The sequence below is a fragment of the Lissotriton vulgaris genome, chromosome 7 (genome assembly GCF_964263255.1).
Source record: "Lissotriton vulgaris chromosome 7, aLisVul1.2, whole genome shotgun sequence".
Taxonomy (NCBI): domain Eukaryota; kingdom Metazoa; phylum Chordata; class Amphibia; order Caudata; family Salamandridae; genus Lissotriton; species Lissotriton vulgaris.
Genome location: NC_141695.1, coordinates 268,451,545 through 268,467,880, shown reverse-complemented (window position 1 = coordinate 268,467,880; position 16,336 = coordinate 268,451,545). Strand labels below are relative to the sequence as shown.

Sequence of the window (16,336 nt, the reverse complement as noted above, 5' to 3'; positions counted from 1 at the left end):
GGCGAATCTGGATTTGCGTCTTCCAATTAGTGAACCGTGAATAAAGAATCCCAATTCTATGCATGAAAAATCGCAAATTGCGATTTTGATGAAAATCGCATTTTAGCAAGTGCAAAATAAGAAGGATCACAACCAGCAATCATGAGTGCAAATTAGATACAGCTGAAATTCAACAGAAACTTACTTAAACACACCCAGAATGACCCTGAACATTTCACAATTGCAGCACTTTTCCTGATGGCGTTGAGGCTGCAGCACACAGAAGGAGGAGAATACAGGAGAGTATCTTCAAAATATGCATTACATTGCTAGGACAGACAGAAGAGGAGATATACAACAAGTATAGGTTCAATGCTGCAATGACTATTGATTTAATCAATGAACTGGATCCCATTCTGCAGCATCTTATTTATTTATTTATTCAAGAGTTTTATATAGCGCTGGCTAGACCCGGAGGTATCAGAGCGCTTTACATGAGGTTCCACAAAAATTACAATTACAAGATTACATCAGTTCCAAATTACATCAGTTGCTAGACAAACAATTGCAAGAGCATAGAAGACGAGATAATTGAAGTGTAGAGGGGAAGTAGTGGGGGGTAAGGGAGGTGAGAAAGTGAAGTTAGGGGAATAGACAACAGTAGAGATGAAAGGAAGTCTGTCTAAAGACCAACTGGGTAGGCGACGACCAAAGGAGGTTATCCACGGCCCATCTCCCCTATAGCTAAACCAGGTAGCTCCATTGGGCATCAGACAGAATAGGTCAGTCTCACTACATTGAGAGAGGGGAGAGAAGGAGAGAAATAGAAAGAGGAAGGAAGCGAGAGGAGACTACAAGAAATAAAAGAAAGTCTGTCAAAAAACTGACTGGGTAGGTGACATCCAGGAAATGAATCCCCGGCCTGCTTCCCCTATACATAAACCAGGCAGTTCCATTGGGCGTCGGACAAAATAGCTAGATCTCAAATGACGAGGGAAAAATTCATGGATAGAACGGGGGGACTAAAGGGCCAGGACAGGTGAGGGCAAAAGTCAGAAGCAGGAAAGTGGAGAAGAGTAGAGTGGGTAGAGTAGAGTAGAGTCATTGCGAAGTTCCTTTTTGGAATTTTTTTAAACATAGTCGCCAAATCCGCTTTTGTGATCGTCATTGCAGTGGCTCCTGCGTCATCTCGCAGCGTCGGGCATTTGTCTGAAGGAATGAAAAAAATCTGAGACTTTACCCGTCTTCTTGCTCATCGTCTTCTTTGACGGCATAGGGTGTGGACCAGGCTGGTCCCTGAGTAGCTGTCTGAGATGAGGCTGCTGCACTCCCAGTTGTAGGTGACTGAGTGGGGGGATTTAGGCAAAGTGAGGGCTGTCGGACCCCAAGGCGCAAATTCTGAAAGGGATATGCGGCCTCATATTTAGGAATGCCTCATGGGGAGTGCATTGTGGCTAGTCGGTGCCAGCAATGCCATATAGGAGGACGACTAGCAAGTAAGGACCAATAGGGGGTCGTATGGACTGTGGCCCTTTTGGTCGTGCCGGAGTGCATAGGCTGCCCTTCGAGAGTCATTGGTGTGGGCTGGGTCCAGCCTTCAGGCGTTGGTAGCCGCTGGCAACGTGGTGTGTCGAGGCCACGGACCCCCAGGGCGCGATCACTATCGCGGAGTCGGTGTTGTCCATTGTGCTGTTTATATCCGACATGGCTTTGATCGGAGAGTCCGAGATCGCCGATTCAGCTTTTGATTTTTTGAATAGTGCTCTAGGTTCCTTGTTAGCCATCTTGCACCGGGGCCAGGGACCCTAAAAATTGATGAGGACTTTCATGGATGACCCCCCCCCCCGATTAAGGGTGTCGCTGGACAACCTTAGAGGATAGATCCGAACACCCACCGGATTGTTGTTATTGGCGTTATTGCCAGATCTGGTATCTCTTGACAGTAATTTTAGAGGTAGATTGGGTAGCAGTGATAGTTCAGTTAATAATATTCAACAAAGAGCTGGCCAACCTGTTATGAGTTAAGTAGCAGTGCAGGCAATACAGGCCCTGGCAATGAGTAAAGTAGAGCGTGTCCTCTGCCTCATAAGAAGCCAAGCCGTAGATCACAGCACAAGTTGGTAAAACACTGGCAAGCCAACTACTTCAATTCGCCCCTTTGCACATAGATAGCACAAACGAACAAAGGTCGCAACTTCCTCCGGTGTGCTATTAATCAATCAATCAATCAATCATAGCATTTATATAGCGCACTACTCACCCGGAGGGTCTCACGGCGCTTGGGGAGGGGGGGGGATCCGCTACTGCTCGAACAGCCAGGTCTTGAGCTGCTTCCTGAAGGCGAGGTGGTCTTGGGTCAGGCGGAGGTGGGTCGGCAGGGAATTCCAAGTCTTGGCGGCCAGGTGGGAGAAGGATCTTCCTCCTGTTGTGGCTCTTCAGATGCGGGGGACGGCGGCGAGGGCGTGGCTGGTCGATCGAAGGTGGCATGTGGGAGCGTAGAAGTTGAGGCGGCTGTTGAGGTAACTCGGGCCTTGGTTGTGCAGGGCTTTGTGTGCGTGGGTGAGGAGGCGGAAGGTGATTCTCTTGTTGACCGGGAGCCAGTGCAGGTCTCTCAAGTGTCTGGAGATGTGGCTTCATCTGGGGATGTCGAGGATGAGTCTTGCTGAGGCGTTCTGGATTCGCTGGAGTCTCTTCTGGAGCTTGGCGGTGGTTCCGGCGTAGAGGGCGTTGCCGTAGTCCAGACGGCTGGTGACGAGGGCCTGGGTGACCGTCTTCCTGGTCTCGGTGGGGATCCACCGGAAGATCTTACGTAGCATGCGCAGGATGTTGAAACAAGACGAGGAGACGGCATTGACTTGTCTGGTCATGGAGAGGGAGGAGTCCAGGATGAAGCCCAGGTTGCGTGCGTGGTCTGTTGGTTTGGGTGCGGAGCCCAGGGCGGGTGGCCACCAGGAGTCGTCCCAGGCAGAGGGCGAGGAGCCCAGGATGAGAACTTCCATCTTGTCTGAGTTCAGTTTCAGGCGGCTGGTCATCATCCATTCGGCTACGTGTTTCATCCCTTCGTGTAGGTCGGCTCTGGCGGTGGCCAGGTCGTTGGTCAGGGAGAGGATCAGCTGTGTGTCATCGGCGTAGGAGATGATGTTGAGGTTGTGTTGGCATGCGATGGCCGCAAGGGGGCTCATGTAGACATTGAAGAGGGTGGGGCTGAGTGAGGAGCCTAGAGGAACGCCGCAGATGACTTCGGTGGCCTCTGACCTGAACGGGGGTAGGCGGACTCTCAGTGTTCTTCCAGCGAGGAAGGAGATGATCCATTCCAGTGCCTTCTCCTGGATTCCGATGTTCCTGAGGCGTTGCACTAGGGTGCGGTGGCAGACAGTGTCGAATGCCGCGGAGAGGTCTAGGAGGATGAGAGCCGCAGTTTCTCCGTTGTCTAGCAGGACACGGATGTCATCGATGGCAGCGATGAGGGCGGTCTCGGTGCTGTGGTTGGCCCTGAAGCTCGACTGTGAGGGGTCGAGGGATCCATTCGTCTCAAGGAAGGCGGCCAGCTGCTTGTTGACTGTCTTCTCGATGACTTTGGCTGGAAACGGGAGGAGCGAGATGGAGCGGTAGTTCTTGAGTTCGGTGGGGTCTGCTGTTGGTTTCTTTAGTAGAGCGCTGAGTTCGGCGTGCTTCCAGCTCTTAGGGAAGGTTGCTGTGTCAAAGGAGGCGTTGATGATGTCCGGTAGTTGGGGTGCGATGGCAGCGTCGGCTTTGTTGAAGACGTGGTGAGGGCAGGGGTCGGTTGGAGATCCGGAGTGGATGGAGTTCATTGTGCGGATCGTGTCTTCGGTGTTGATAGGGGTCCAGGCGCTGAGGGTGGTGGTGGGGGGCGTTGGTGCGGTTGTGGGGAGCGTTGGTTGTGTGCTGAAGCTGTTGTGTATGTCAGTGATCTTGTTGTGGAAGTAGGAGGAGGCGAGGGAGTTGCAGAGGTCTTGTGATGGGGTGATGCCGTTGATTCCGGCGTTGGGGTTGGAGAGCTCTTTCACGATGTTGAAGAGTTCCTTGCTGTTGTGTGCGTTATTGTCCAGTCTTTCCTTGAATGCTGTTTTCTTGGTGGTGCAAATCAGTTGATGGTGTTTTCGAGTGGCGAGCTTGAGGGTGGTCATGTTGTCCGGTGTTGGGTCTCTTCTCCATGCTTTCTCGAGAGCTCGGCAGTTCTTCTTGGAGCTCTTGAGTTCGTCGGTGAACCAGGATGCTTTCTTGCTGCCGGGTCTGCTGGGCGGGGTCCTCAGTGGGGCGAGGTCGTCTGCGCAGTTGCTGATCCACTTCGTGAGGTTGTCGGCGGCCTGGCTGGGGTTCACGGAGCTGGTGGGAGGGTGCTGGTTCAGGGCTGCGGTGAGCTGGTCGGCTGTGATCTTGTTCCAGCTTCTTCGTGCAACCTGTTGCTGGTGGTGGTGGATCGTGGTCCTTCATAGGCGAGCTAGCCTATCTTCTAAATGACAACTTGCATCTATAAGGAAGACATGCAGCATTGTAGATCGAAGGCAGGGGATCACTGCAAATGCTTGGGTGCACTCTTCTCTCCCGATCACGTTAGTTTCTCCGCCATTTTGATTTCAGACATCACTCCACACTGAGCTTTGTGGCTCGCACATATTATATCCGGCAAAGGTAAGGGCAACTGCATGTATGCAGTCAGACTGGCGCTGCACTATGATGGGTCTGCTTTGTGTTTTCGGCGACAAAATAAAATGAAAGAAATGCGGGTTGAGCAGGTCAGAGAGGCGCCATTACAGGGTCAGGCAAGGCATATGCAGCCGGCTCATCAAGTCGTACAAACCCTTCGATCCAGCAGGGAATGCACCAATAAATGTGGTCACCCACCTTCATAAGCAAGGATTGCTGCGAGGCGAGAGATTTTAGCTGCATAGCTTCATTTCTGTTCGTTTTTCCTTCTGTACTCGATCATCCCGGGCGCCGCCATTTTGTGAAGTCCGAATCGGCAGATCACGCCAACTTCAACTTGTAATTACGGCCAATCAGGGTCATAGAAGTCGGTACTTGTTGAAATCTGGTGCGCCCATTGACATACACTCACTATGACTCCAGAAATGCTCTCAGGTCGCTCCTCCATGCTCCGAGTGACGGAGGAAGGTGCCAGGAGGTGTTTGACACATAGGACCAATGCAATACCCACACATGTGCAGGTCCTATGTTGCCTTCACCTACTGGCTGTTTTCAGGGGGTCATAGCAGTAGCTGGAGGTGTGTCTCAAAGCGCTCTTTCACGTTTCCTTAAAGCATTCCTTAATGCCATGATGTCCTGGATCAACAACCACATTAGCTTCCCCACAACCGCACATGACCTGACCAAGACCAAACAGGAATTTTATCAGATATCCCACTTCCCACAAGTCTTAGGTTGAATTAATTGCACCCATGTAGCAATATGTCCCCCTGCAGGTAATGAATACCGATATAGGAATAGGAAATGTTATCATTCCCTAAAGATACAGGTAGTATGCAATGCAAAAAACATAATAACTGACATTGTGGCTCAATACCCAGGAAGCGTCCATGATTCCTATATATTCCGCCAGAGTGGCATACACACTAGTCTTGTCAGGGGTGAATTTGGAGAGGGACATCTGCTTGTACATATGCCAATGCATTACCGCCAGTGACCCTTTGCTTACTTCCATGTAGGTGATAGCGCATAGGCCTTGCGGAATTACATCATGACGCCGTACCTAAATCATACAACCCCCAATGAACAGAGGTACAATGCTGCACATATCTCCACCCAGAACATAATTGAGCCCACGTTTGGGATGTTAAAGAGCCGCTTCAGATGCCTACACAAAACAGGTGGAGCATTACAATACAACCCTGAACAATGCTGCAGGATATTGGCTGCGTGTGCCATGTCACCCAATATAGCCACAAGGGGAGACATACCTGTAGAGGTGTCTGACAGTGACACGGATGACAACAACCAGCAAGAGCCACACTGACATGCAGCACATGGGGCAGTCACAGCAGAAGGGCTCAGGAGACGCATGGAAATCTGACAAAATTATTTCTAAGGTGAGTAATGATGAGACAATACATGGATATTGCGATCAGAGTTTGTTTTCCATAAATTATCAGGACTGTAGTGTTAAAGCACACATATCATGTGCCCAGAAAACAGGAATAACATTAATTAACAAAAATAAATGAAAATAATATCATGACTTGAAAGTCAGTCACAACTGTTGTCTCCGTCAATGGTTATCTCACCATTCTGGAATGTCTGTGGACATGCCAGTCTATCTCTTCCTCCCACGCACACCCAGACGCCTTTCGGATGCTGCGTCAGGCGTAGATAGACTGCTGAGGCTTGATGCCTCCTCACCCCCCTCTTCCAGCGTGACAATGTTAGAGCCAACTTTGGCAGTATGCATTACTTCCACTGCATTCATCACCTGGCCCAGTGCCTTTGCCACATCCCCACTCCACTGGGATATCTTAGTCTGCATTGCCACAGAACAACCTGCCAGATGTGCAGTGGTGGTGGCCAGTCTATTATTCGATTTGGTATATACTTGCATGCGCTGCATCAGCTGGCGATGTCAAGTCAAGTCAAGTCATAAAATTTGTATAGCGCACTACATACCCAGAGGGTTTCAAGGCGCTTAGGAAGGGGAGGAGGATTATTTGTCAAATATCCACATTTTAAGCTGCTTTCTGAACGCTAGGTGGTTCTGGGTGAGGCGAAGGTAGGCGGGGAGTGAGTTCCATGTTTTAGCAGCCAGGTATGAAAAGGATCTGCCTCCCATGGTGGTCTTGTTGATGCGAGGTACAGTGGCGAGGGCTTGGCTGGAAGATCGTAGTTGGCGGGAGGGGGTGTAGAAGGACAGTCGAGAGTTGAGGCAATCTGGTCCGATGTCGTAGAGTGATTTGTGTGCGTGGGTAAGCAGTCGGAAGGTGATCCTCTTATTGACGGGTAGCCAGTGGAGGTCTTTAAGGTGACCAGAGATGTGTTTGTTGCGAGGGAGGTCTAATATGAGCCTGGCTGATGCGTTTTGGATTCGTTGGAGTTTCTTCTGGAGTTTTGCGGTAGTACCCGCGTAGAGGGTGTTTCCGTAGTCCAGTCGGCTCGTGACCAGAGCGTGGGTAACTGTTTTCCTTGTTTCGGGGGGGATCCAGCGAAATGTTTTCCTGAGCATGCGAAGAATGTTGAAGCAGGAAGAGGATACGGCGCTGACTTGTCTGTTCATTGAGAGTGAAGAATCCAGGATGACGCCAAGGTTACGTGCGTGGTCTGTCGGGATGGGTGCTTTTCCGAGGGCTTCCGGCCACCAGGAGTCGTCCCATGCAGAGGGGGAAGTACCTAAGATGAGGACTTCTGTTTTGTCTGAGTTCAGTTTCAGACGGCTTTGTTTCATCCATTCGGCAACTTCTTTCATTCCTTCGTGTAGGTTAGTTTTGGCGGTGCTGGGGTCATTGGTGAGAGAGAGGATTAGTTGAGTGTCGTCCGCGTAGGAGATGATGTTGAGGTTGTGTTGGCGTGCGATGGCCGCGAGGGGGCTCATGTATACGTTGAAGAGGGTGGGACTGAGTGAGGATCCTTGAGGTACGCCGCAGATGACTTCAGAGGCCTCGGACTTGAATGGAGGAAGGCGGACTCTCTGGGTTCTTCCGGTGAGGAACGAGGTGATCCATTCAAGTGCTTTTCCTTGGATTCCGATGTTTCTGAGGCGCTGTAGAAGGGTGCTATGGCAGACTGTATCGAATGCTGCAGAGAGGTCGAGGAGGATGAGGGCGACTGTGTCTCCGTTGTCCAGTAGAGTTCGAATGTCGTCTGTTGCTGCGATGAGGGCGGTCTCAGTGCTGTGTTTGGTTCGGAAGCCGGACTGTGAGGAGTCGAGGGATTTGTTGGCTTCGAGGAAAGCGGTGAGCTGGTTGTTGACGGCTTTCTCGATGACTTTGGCCGGGAATGGAAGAAGCGAGATGGGGCGGTAATTTTTGAGTTCGGTGGGGTCCGCTGTTGGTTTTTTCAGAAGGGCAGTGAGTTCAGCGTGTTTCCAGTCTTCTGGGAAGGTAGCGGAGTTGAAGGAGCAGTTGATGACGTCTCCGAGGTGCGGTGCTATGACGGAGTCTGCTTTGTTGAAGATGTGGTGAGGGCATGGGTCTGTGGGGGATCCTGAGTGGATGGAATTCATCAGGCGGATGGTGTCCTCAGTGGAGATTGGGTTCCAAGCGTTAAGGGTGTTCACGGGGGGAAGATGGTCAGCAGATGGTAGGGTGGGTTGGTTTCCGGGTTGGTTGTCAAAGCTGTTGTGGATGTCTGCAATCTTGTTGTGGAAAAAAGAGGCTAGGGAGTCGCAGAGGGTTTGAGAGGGGGTGATGTCGTTGGAGTTGGCTGAGGGATTGGAAAATTCCTTGACGATGTTGAAAAGTTCCTTGCTGTTGTGGGCGTTGTTGTCAAGTCGATCCTTGAATGCTGTTTTCTTGGCTTTTCGGATCAGTTGGTGGTGAGTGCGGGTGGCGCTTTTGAAGGCGTCCTTGGTGCTGGTGGTTGGGTCTTTTTTCCAGGCCTTTTCAAGGGAGCGGCAGAGTTTCTTGGACTTCTTGAGATCATCGTTGAACCATGAGGCCTTCTTGCTGCCAGGTTTGCTTTGACGTTTTTTCAGTGGAGCTAAGGTGTCGGCGGTGTTGGATAACCATAGGGTGAGGTTGGCGGCGGCTTCGTTGGCGTTAGAAGAGAGGGCTGGGGAGTTTAGAAGGAGCGATGCGGAGATTTGGTCTGTGGTGATTTTGTTCCAGTTTCTTTGCAGGGTAGGTTGGGAGTGGTTGAAGGGTTTCGGCTTGTTGTAGATGAAGTGAACGCAGCTGTGGTCGGTCCAGAGGAGATCCGTGGTGTGGCTGAAGGAGACATGATTGCTGGATGTGAAGATGGGGTCGAGTGTGTGACCTGCGATGTGGGTGGGTGAAGTGACTAGTTGTTTAAGTCCGAGGCTGGCGAGGTTGTCGAGGTTGTCCACGAGGGTGGTGGTGTTGCGGTCGTTGATCTTTTCAAGGTGAAAGTTGAGGTCTCCCAGAAGGATGTAATCTTTGGAGGGGAGCGCGTGTGGGGTGATGAAGTCCGAGATGTCTTCACTGAATTTTGCGCGGGGTCCTGGTGGTCTGTAGAGGAGAGTGCCTCTGAGTGTTGTTTTGGGGTCGATGTGGATCTGGAAGTGAAGATGTTCGGAGTTGGCGAGATTGACGTCAGAGCTGGTTGAGATGCGGATAGATTTCTTGTGGACGATAGCGATTCCTCCTCCTGTGTGGCTGGTACGGTCTTTGCGAGTGATCTTATAGTCTTCCGGGATGGCAATGGTGATGTCTGGTGCGGAGGTAGCATTCATCCATGTTTCCGTAAGGAAGGCGATGTCCGGAGAAATAGTGTCTAGTAGATTCCATAGGTCAATGGCATGCCTGTGGACCGATCGGGTGTTGAGAAGGATGCATTGTAGGTGGTTGGGGTCGGGAGTCTGTGGTGTGGTCGTAGCAGAGATGTTGTCGGCGCCGCTGAATTTGCAGGAGTAGCAGGAGAAAGGGCCATGGGTGTGTCCAGGAGCGGCTTGGACGCAGTTGGGGGCGCGACCGGGGTCGAGGGCTAGGAGGGAGGCGGCATCGTAGGTAATGCGGGAGGGCTGGGCAGCGCGAGGGGCAGGGGGTCTGGCGCTGGGCGCGGTCCAGGCGCGGACGGGCGTAGACGGGCTTACCTTTGGCGCACCTTCGGCGCGGGTTGGGCGCGGACGCTGCGCGTGGACGCTGCGCGCGGGAACTACTGTCATATATGGATAGTGGAGGGGGAGGGGCGAGGGCGGCTCAGCTGGGAGGCGTGGCGGGCTCAGGGGAACACAACAACAGCAGTATCAAAATGGAGGGGAGGTCAGAGCAGGGCGCCCGGGGAAATCACACACAACAATGCAATCAAAGCAATGTAAGCGCTGTGGGATAATAGCGCTATGAAATTACGAAGCTTACTAAAAATTGGAGCTATGCAAATATCACAACTTGGTTACAATGCGCTATGCAGATATCACTACTTGGTTACAATGCAGCAATACGATACCACGCTGTGAGGAGCAGCGAGGGGAGCGATCACTCAAGGCGGAAGCAGCGAGTGAATCACAGCGCTGCGAGGTTTGGGGAATGCTTTTGAGTGCTTGTGGGAGGGCGGCTCAGCTGGGAGGCGTGGCGGGCTCAGGGGAACACAACAACAGCAGTATCAAAATGGAGGGGAGGTCAGAGCAGGGCGCCGGGGGAAATCACACACAACAATGCAATCAAAGCAATGTAAGCGCTGTGGGATAATAGCGCTATGAAATTACGAAGCTTACTAAAAATTGGAGCTATGCAAATATCACAACTTGGTTACAATGCGCTATGCAGATATCACTACTTGGTTACAATGCAGCAATACGATACCACGCTGTGAGGAGCAGCGAGGGGAGCGATCACTCAAGGCGGAAGCAGCGAGTGAATCACAGCGCTGCGAGGTTTGGGGAATGCTTTTGAGTGCTTGTGGGAGGGCGGCTCAGCTGGGAGGCGTGGCGGGCTCAGGGGAACACAACAACAGCAGTATCAAAATAGAGGGGAGGTCAGAGCAGGGCGCCGGGGGAAATCACACACAACAATGCAATCAAAGCAATGTAAGCGCTGTGGGATAATAGCGCTATGAAATTACGAAGCTTACTAAAAATTGGAGCTATGCAAATATCACAACTTGGTTACAATGCGCTATGCAGATATCACTACTTGGTTACAATGCAGCAATACGATACCACGCTGTGAGGAGCAGCGAGGGGAGCGATCACTCAAGGCGGAAGCAGCGAGTGTGTGACACATGTCCCTCCTTCATCACTCTGGTCATTTCCCTCACGCAATTTGTCAGAACTGCGATGTTCCCTGACATCTTTCCTATTTGTGCCTGTACTAAGCGCATGTTTTTCGCCTGCAGACGCTGCACCTGGAGCATCTGGCCCTCCAGACCACCCTAGACATCAGTATGTTGGTCCTCCTACCATGCGATTTGTGACCTGACTCGTCGCCGTGCGGATTCGGACTGTGCTACTCCGGACCTGTGCTTGGGGAGTCGGAGTGGGTGTTCCTTGAGGCAGGCTGGTCACTGGTGTTACTTGTGTCCCATCCTCTGTTTCCAGTGTTACAAGTGATCGGACTGTTGCCCTCGGTGTGGTAGGTGCACGTGGTGGTTGTTGTGATACCACAGGTGTGTCCGTCTCATCTACAGCAGTAGTGTCCTGTGTGTCAGTGTAGTCACTGTCCCCTGCCTCTTCCCGTTCTGCATCTGTGATGTTAAACAGTGCAAATAAGCATTAATTTATGTCTGTGAAGTAATGTCACATTATCCATTATTTTCCTGCAATTAAATAATTTGCTGTTACACTTTTTTTGGGTTGTTTAATACTATGTGTGTGTTTGCCATAGTACCTGCCTGACCTGCCTGCATCTCCCATAATGCACTTTAATGTGCTTGGAAAATGTGGACTGGATTTGCATTATGGACACTTGTGCTGTACTGAGCTGCTGTGATACCTTTCATATGGACACCAATGGTCATTTGCATGCCTTTTACCTTAAAAAGTGTTGGCCGTTTCAGTGGTGTCCAGCTTCGTCACCCCAAAAACAACTTTCGGCTGGAATGTGGACTCCACCATCTCCTCCATGGGTGTGTTCCCAGTCTGTTCCGGTGTTCCCCCTCCTATCTTCCTGGCTTCCTACAGCCTCTCGGCAATTGTTCATTTGCACAACTGCGCAGGTCATACCATCTTTTTTTAAATTTGTCAATGGAGTGGTGAGTGACCCGAACAGTATTTACTTTATTTTGAATCTGGATTGATATTTTCCTTTTTTCTTGCTCTGGTACTTTTAGAGACAATTTCCCAAACAGCGTGTCATGGCTAGTTACCACATCCTCAATTAATGTCTCTATTTCATTTTCCGCTTCCTGGCTGTTTCGCTGTCTTCTGCTGTGGTTGCATCAAGGGACAGCTGTTGTTCAATGGTTTAATTTCATTCCTGTTTAGCTCCTGCAGTCAACTCCCTCCTCTCACTGTGATTGTGCACTTAATAAGGCATGGGCTGCTGACTTCCTGGTTGTGATGTCATCAATATGCATTAACTGTGCGACTTTGCTATTAGCAATTTCGTTATTTGCGATGTCGCACTGATGGTGACCAGTTTTGCCTGTATGTATCTCTGCATTCACAAGAGTTCAGGGAAATGACTTGCCCTATGGAACCTCCGACTACTATGCTTACCAGAGACCAATCAACTACCACAAACGTCAAATACAACAACTGTACATTTCTAGTGTCCCATTGTGGGGGTGCAGGGAGGAGGGGAGGTGGGATTTGTTTTTTTTTCTCGCCAATACGACATTAGCATTAATATGCCAGGCTCTCAGGGGTTTTTGCCTGTTGATGATTGTGAATCCTACTGTTGGCACTGTTTGTTTTACTGAAATGTTAATAAAAGAATTGCAAAAATGTTGATTTGGATGGGTGCACAGCTGGTGTGTTTATTCGTTATTTATTTGCTTTGTGGGTTCATCGCAGGTGGGGTTATTACCCCTAAAACGCCTCTGTAAATGATTAATACGTGATTCCAGTGGGTCACTGGGACCATCCCTAAGGGAACAACCGAAAACATGGAATTACACTGAATAAAGTTCTAGTTTTGTGTCAAGTTTACTTACCATGAAAATTAAATAGAACTATAATTTAATTTACTTCCCAAACTGTTCCCCTAAAAACCCAACAGCATGCTCAATCTAAATTACTAATTTAACTTTAAAAAATATATATTTATACATTTTAAATTTTCCTTTAAAAACAATAATAACAATTATACTTATAAAATAATACCTTTAATTATTTAACTCACATAATAAAATAGTGTAAAACCAATTTTATTTCCAACTATATTTAAGTAAACTATATTAAAGAAAACTGTAATATTTACAACAATGTTAAAACTCTAAGAAAACAATGTTCTCGTCAGAGATATTTAGTTTTAACAATATTCTTGGCATATTAGGTTATTACTATAACTGCAATTCAATATTTTTTCCTACCACCTCTGTTCCAATGTTGAAAATCCATATGTTACGGTGTCATTTACTCACTTTCCTCTATTACCCCGTGACACATTTTCTTGACCCTCAGAACCTTGGAGCAGTTAGAACTCCATACACTGAAGCCAAATACCCACTGGTCTCCATGTTTAAAGTTGTTTGTAGCCTGCTGGTTCAGTGGACAAATGCATGCACTGTAAGAATGTGTGTTAAAACTCAGTTTCACAGATTTGAGTCCCACCTGGTCCACTTAGTCTTTCATCATTATGCTGTCTTCAAAATGAGTACCATTAAGTTGAGTAACAATAAACATTGTATGTCAGTGCCAGGAAACCATTTAGGGAGAACATGTGCTTTGCAAATATTTTATGCTATGTTTTGCCCTCAGATCCCTGTGCCTCAATATCCTTGGTTTCCTCTGTACCTATGCTATTCGTTTTTATGCTTTTATATCGACATGCCTTTAGTCATTTGTGACCTCCCAACTTTACTTTAGTGGATAGATTCCTATGCTCCTAGGTCTTTGGCATCATATATCCCTGTGCCGGCCATATCTCAGTGACCTCCAGTTCGTATGCTCAAGAACAACCTGTTGTTATTCTTCCAACTTCATTTTGCCATTTACCCTGTCCTAATGAGATCTCTGGGTGCCAAATTCTGTACCCCAGTTTGTGTATGCCCAGGAGCCTAAGACTCAAATTGTGGGTTTATGTGCCCAACAGGTTTCTGATCCTGCAGCACTTGTGTTAGTAGGATGCTGTTTCACAATGTTAATGAGCTTGGCATTCTGATCTTCACAGAAATAAACGAAGCGGTATTTTAGGAACCCTGTGGTCCGTGCTGTATTCAGTGCACTGCCAGTGAGAAGGCGCAGCTTTGAAGGAGTGCTTGGCGATATGTGTACATATGTGTACTGCCCCCATGGTCTTGGATCTTTCTCCACATTAATGTGGCAAAATGGCCATGTCCCTATCACGCTCTCTGCCCATTTGAGTACATGCTTGTCCCACCAGATTTCTAGGCTTGATAGGTGGCTGTGTATTGGAATAACTGTGCCCCCAGATCATTGTGTTTCCAAATGACCATATTTGGGGGCAGCTCCTCTGCTACGGCAGAGGAGCATCACTCCCCCTCCCGCCAGCAACTCAAGATTTGAAAAATAAAACATGTTTATTATCATGTTTATTATCATAATCTTTTTCCGCTGAGAGCCGAGTCTTGTGGGTGGGGACAACATGCTGGCTGTCATGGAGAGGGACTGGTGGGAACTGCTATCAGTGCGCATGTCAGTTTGGCCAGCAGTCTTAGAACACCCAAACTGACATGCGCACTTGAGCTGTCTCCAACTTGAGCTGTGCTGCCGGGTCGGAGAGAGCAGGCACAGGCTCCCAGTCTCTCTGGGAGTGGGAATCGAGGGCACTGAAGCCAATCCTGATGCTGCAGGGAGTCTGGGAGCCCGTGCCTGCAGTGGACTGGAGCCAGTGAGGCACAGAAGAGCGGTGATGTGGAAGGTAAGTTATCAATCAATCAATCAACCATATCATTTGTAAAGCGCACTACTCGCCCGTGAGGGTCTCGAGGCGCTGGGGTGGGGAATGCTGCTACTGCTCGAAAAGCCAGGTCTTGAGGAGTTTTCTGAAGGTCAGCAGGTCTTGGGTTTGCCATAGGTTGATGCGGAGGGTGTTCCAGGTCTTTGTGGCGAGGTGGGAGAATGATCTGCCACCTGAGGTCGCTCTTCGGAAGCGGGGGACTGTAGCGAGGGCGAGGTCGGCCGAGCGGAGCTGGCCGGTGGGGGTGTAGAAGCTGAGTCGTCTGTTGAGGTACGTTGGTCCGGTGTTGTGGAGTGCCTTGTGTGCATGGGTGAGGAGCTTGAAAGTTATCCTCTTGTTGACTGGGAGCCAGTGCAGGTCTCTTAGGTGGGGTGTGATGTGCCTGCGGCTAGGGATGTCGAGGATCAGGCGTGCAGAGGCGTTCTGGATGCATTGGAGCCGTCTCATGAGTTTGGCTGAGGCTCCTGCGTAGAGGGCGTTTCCATAGTCCAACCTACTGCTGACAAAGGCCTGGGTGACTGTTATTCTCGTTTCAGTGAGGATCCACTTGTAGATCCTACGGAGCAGGAGGAGGGTGTTGAAGCAGGAGGAGGAGATGGCGTTGACCAGTTTAGTCATGGAGAGGGTGGAGTTGAGGATGACCCCTAGGTTGAGTGCGTGGTCCGTTATTTGTTCGTGTTTTTTGTTGTATGTCATTGTCTCACTAAACACACTTCTTTGGTTTGACACCGGCCGCTACTGCCCTTCTTAAATAGTCCCCTGGCTTTAGATCAACTGTTGAAGCAACTGCAACCACCAATTTTGCCCTCCTTACAACCACAGACATATGAGCATGCGATCTTCAGTCTCCCGGATCCACCCTACCCACCAGACCCGGTGTCCACATGCCCCTGACCATGTGTTAATGTTCCCTGTGCTACCAGATCCCTTTATACATAGGCCTACTTATATACTTTGGGGCACATTTACAAGTCCCTTGTGCCACTTTTGTGTCACTTTTAACATGGGAAAAGTGATGCAAACATGGCGGAAGAGGCTTGTAAATCTGCCCCCTTGAGTCTTGCGTTGATTTTTCCATATGCACGTACACTGCGCACATAATTCAAAGATAAGAGCTGCCTCAGAAATGGGTTATTTTCAGTCCCGACAAGCGCAGGAAGCCACATGCACCAAAGACAACATTTCAACAGAAAGGTAGGTGACAATGGTAATCAGAAAAAAATCGTAATCTTTGCCACAATTCTACGCTTCTATCCTTGTTTAAACCTACCTATTTTTGTTTAAACCCACTTATCGTAAAGAGCGAATGTTTCACTTTCAAGCTCTTTGTAGGTCTCACACAGAGCAGCGCAAGCGCTGCATCTGCGAGGAATCAAGTAATCAGTATTATTACTGAAACTCCACCCATTGCATTTGTCTTGCTGCTTGCCATTCGTGGAATCTGGCATTGCTGTTATTATCTTGCTGATTGTTGGCTTGTGGTCTGATACATCACTTCCTTTTTCTTCCCTTTCTGAAGGAAGCAGCATGGACCAACTACAGTTAACTTATGCTGCTGGCTGTTATCTTTTTAATTAGGAACTATTTTTTTTCTTGCTCCCATTTCCACATCTAGCAATTTCCTACACTTACCTGTCCCTATTTATTTAGGTTTAATTTATTCATAATTAAATCGCACTTAAATGATTCAGCCC

The 16,336-nt window shown here is 49.2% G+C and overlaps 1 protein-coding gene and 1 long non-coding RNA gene across 2 annotated transcripts in view; one reads left to right on the top strand and one right to left on the bottom strand.

The window, feature by feature from the left end:
• LOC147701362 (zinc finger protein RFP-like) overlaps nt 1-16,336 on the bottom strand; it is a 396,387-nt gene that overhangs the window by 348,915 nt on the left and 31,136 nt on the right. The window lies entirely within an intron of this gene.
• Nucleotides 14,514-16,336, top strand: part of LOC147701361 (uncharacterized) — an 80,791-nt gene continuing 78,968 nt past the window's right edge. Inside the window, exon 1 of the long non-coding RNA XR_015297454.1 lies at nt 14,514-14,603. This is a non-coding gene — a long non-coding RNA (uncharacterized LOC147701361). The remainder of the gene's footprint in view (nt 14,604-16,336) is intronic.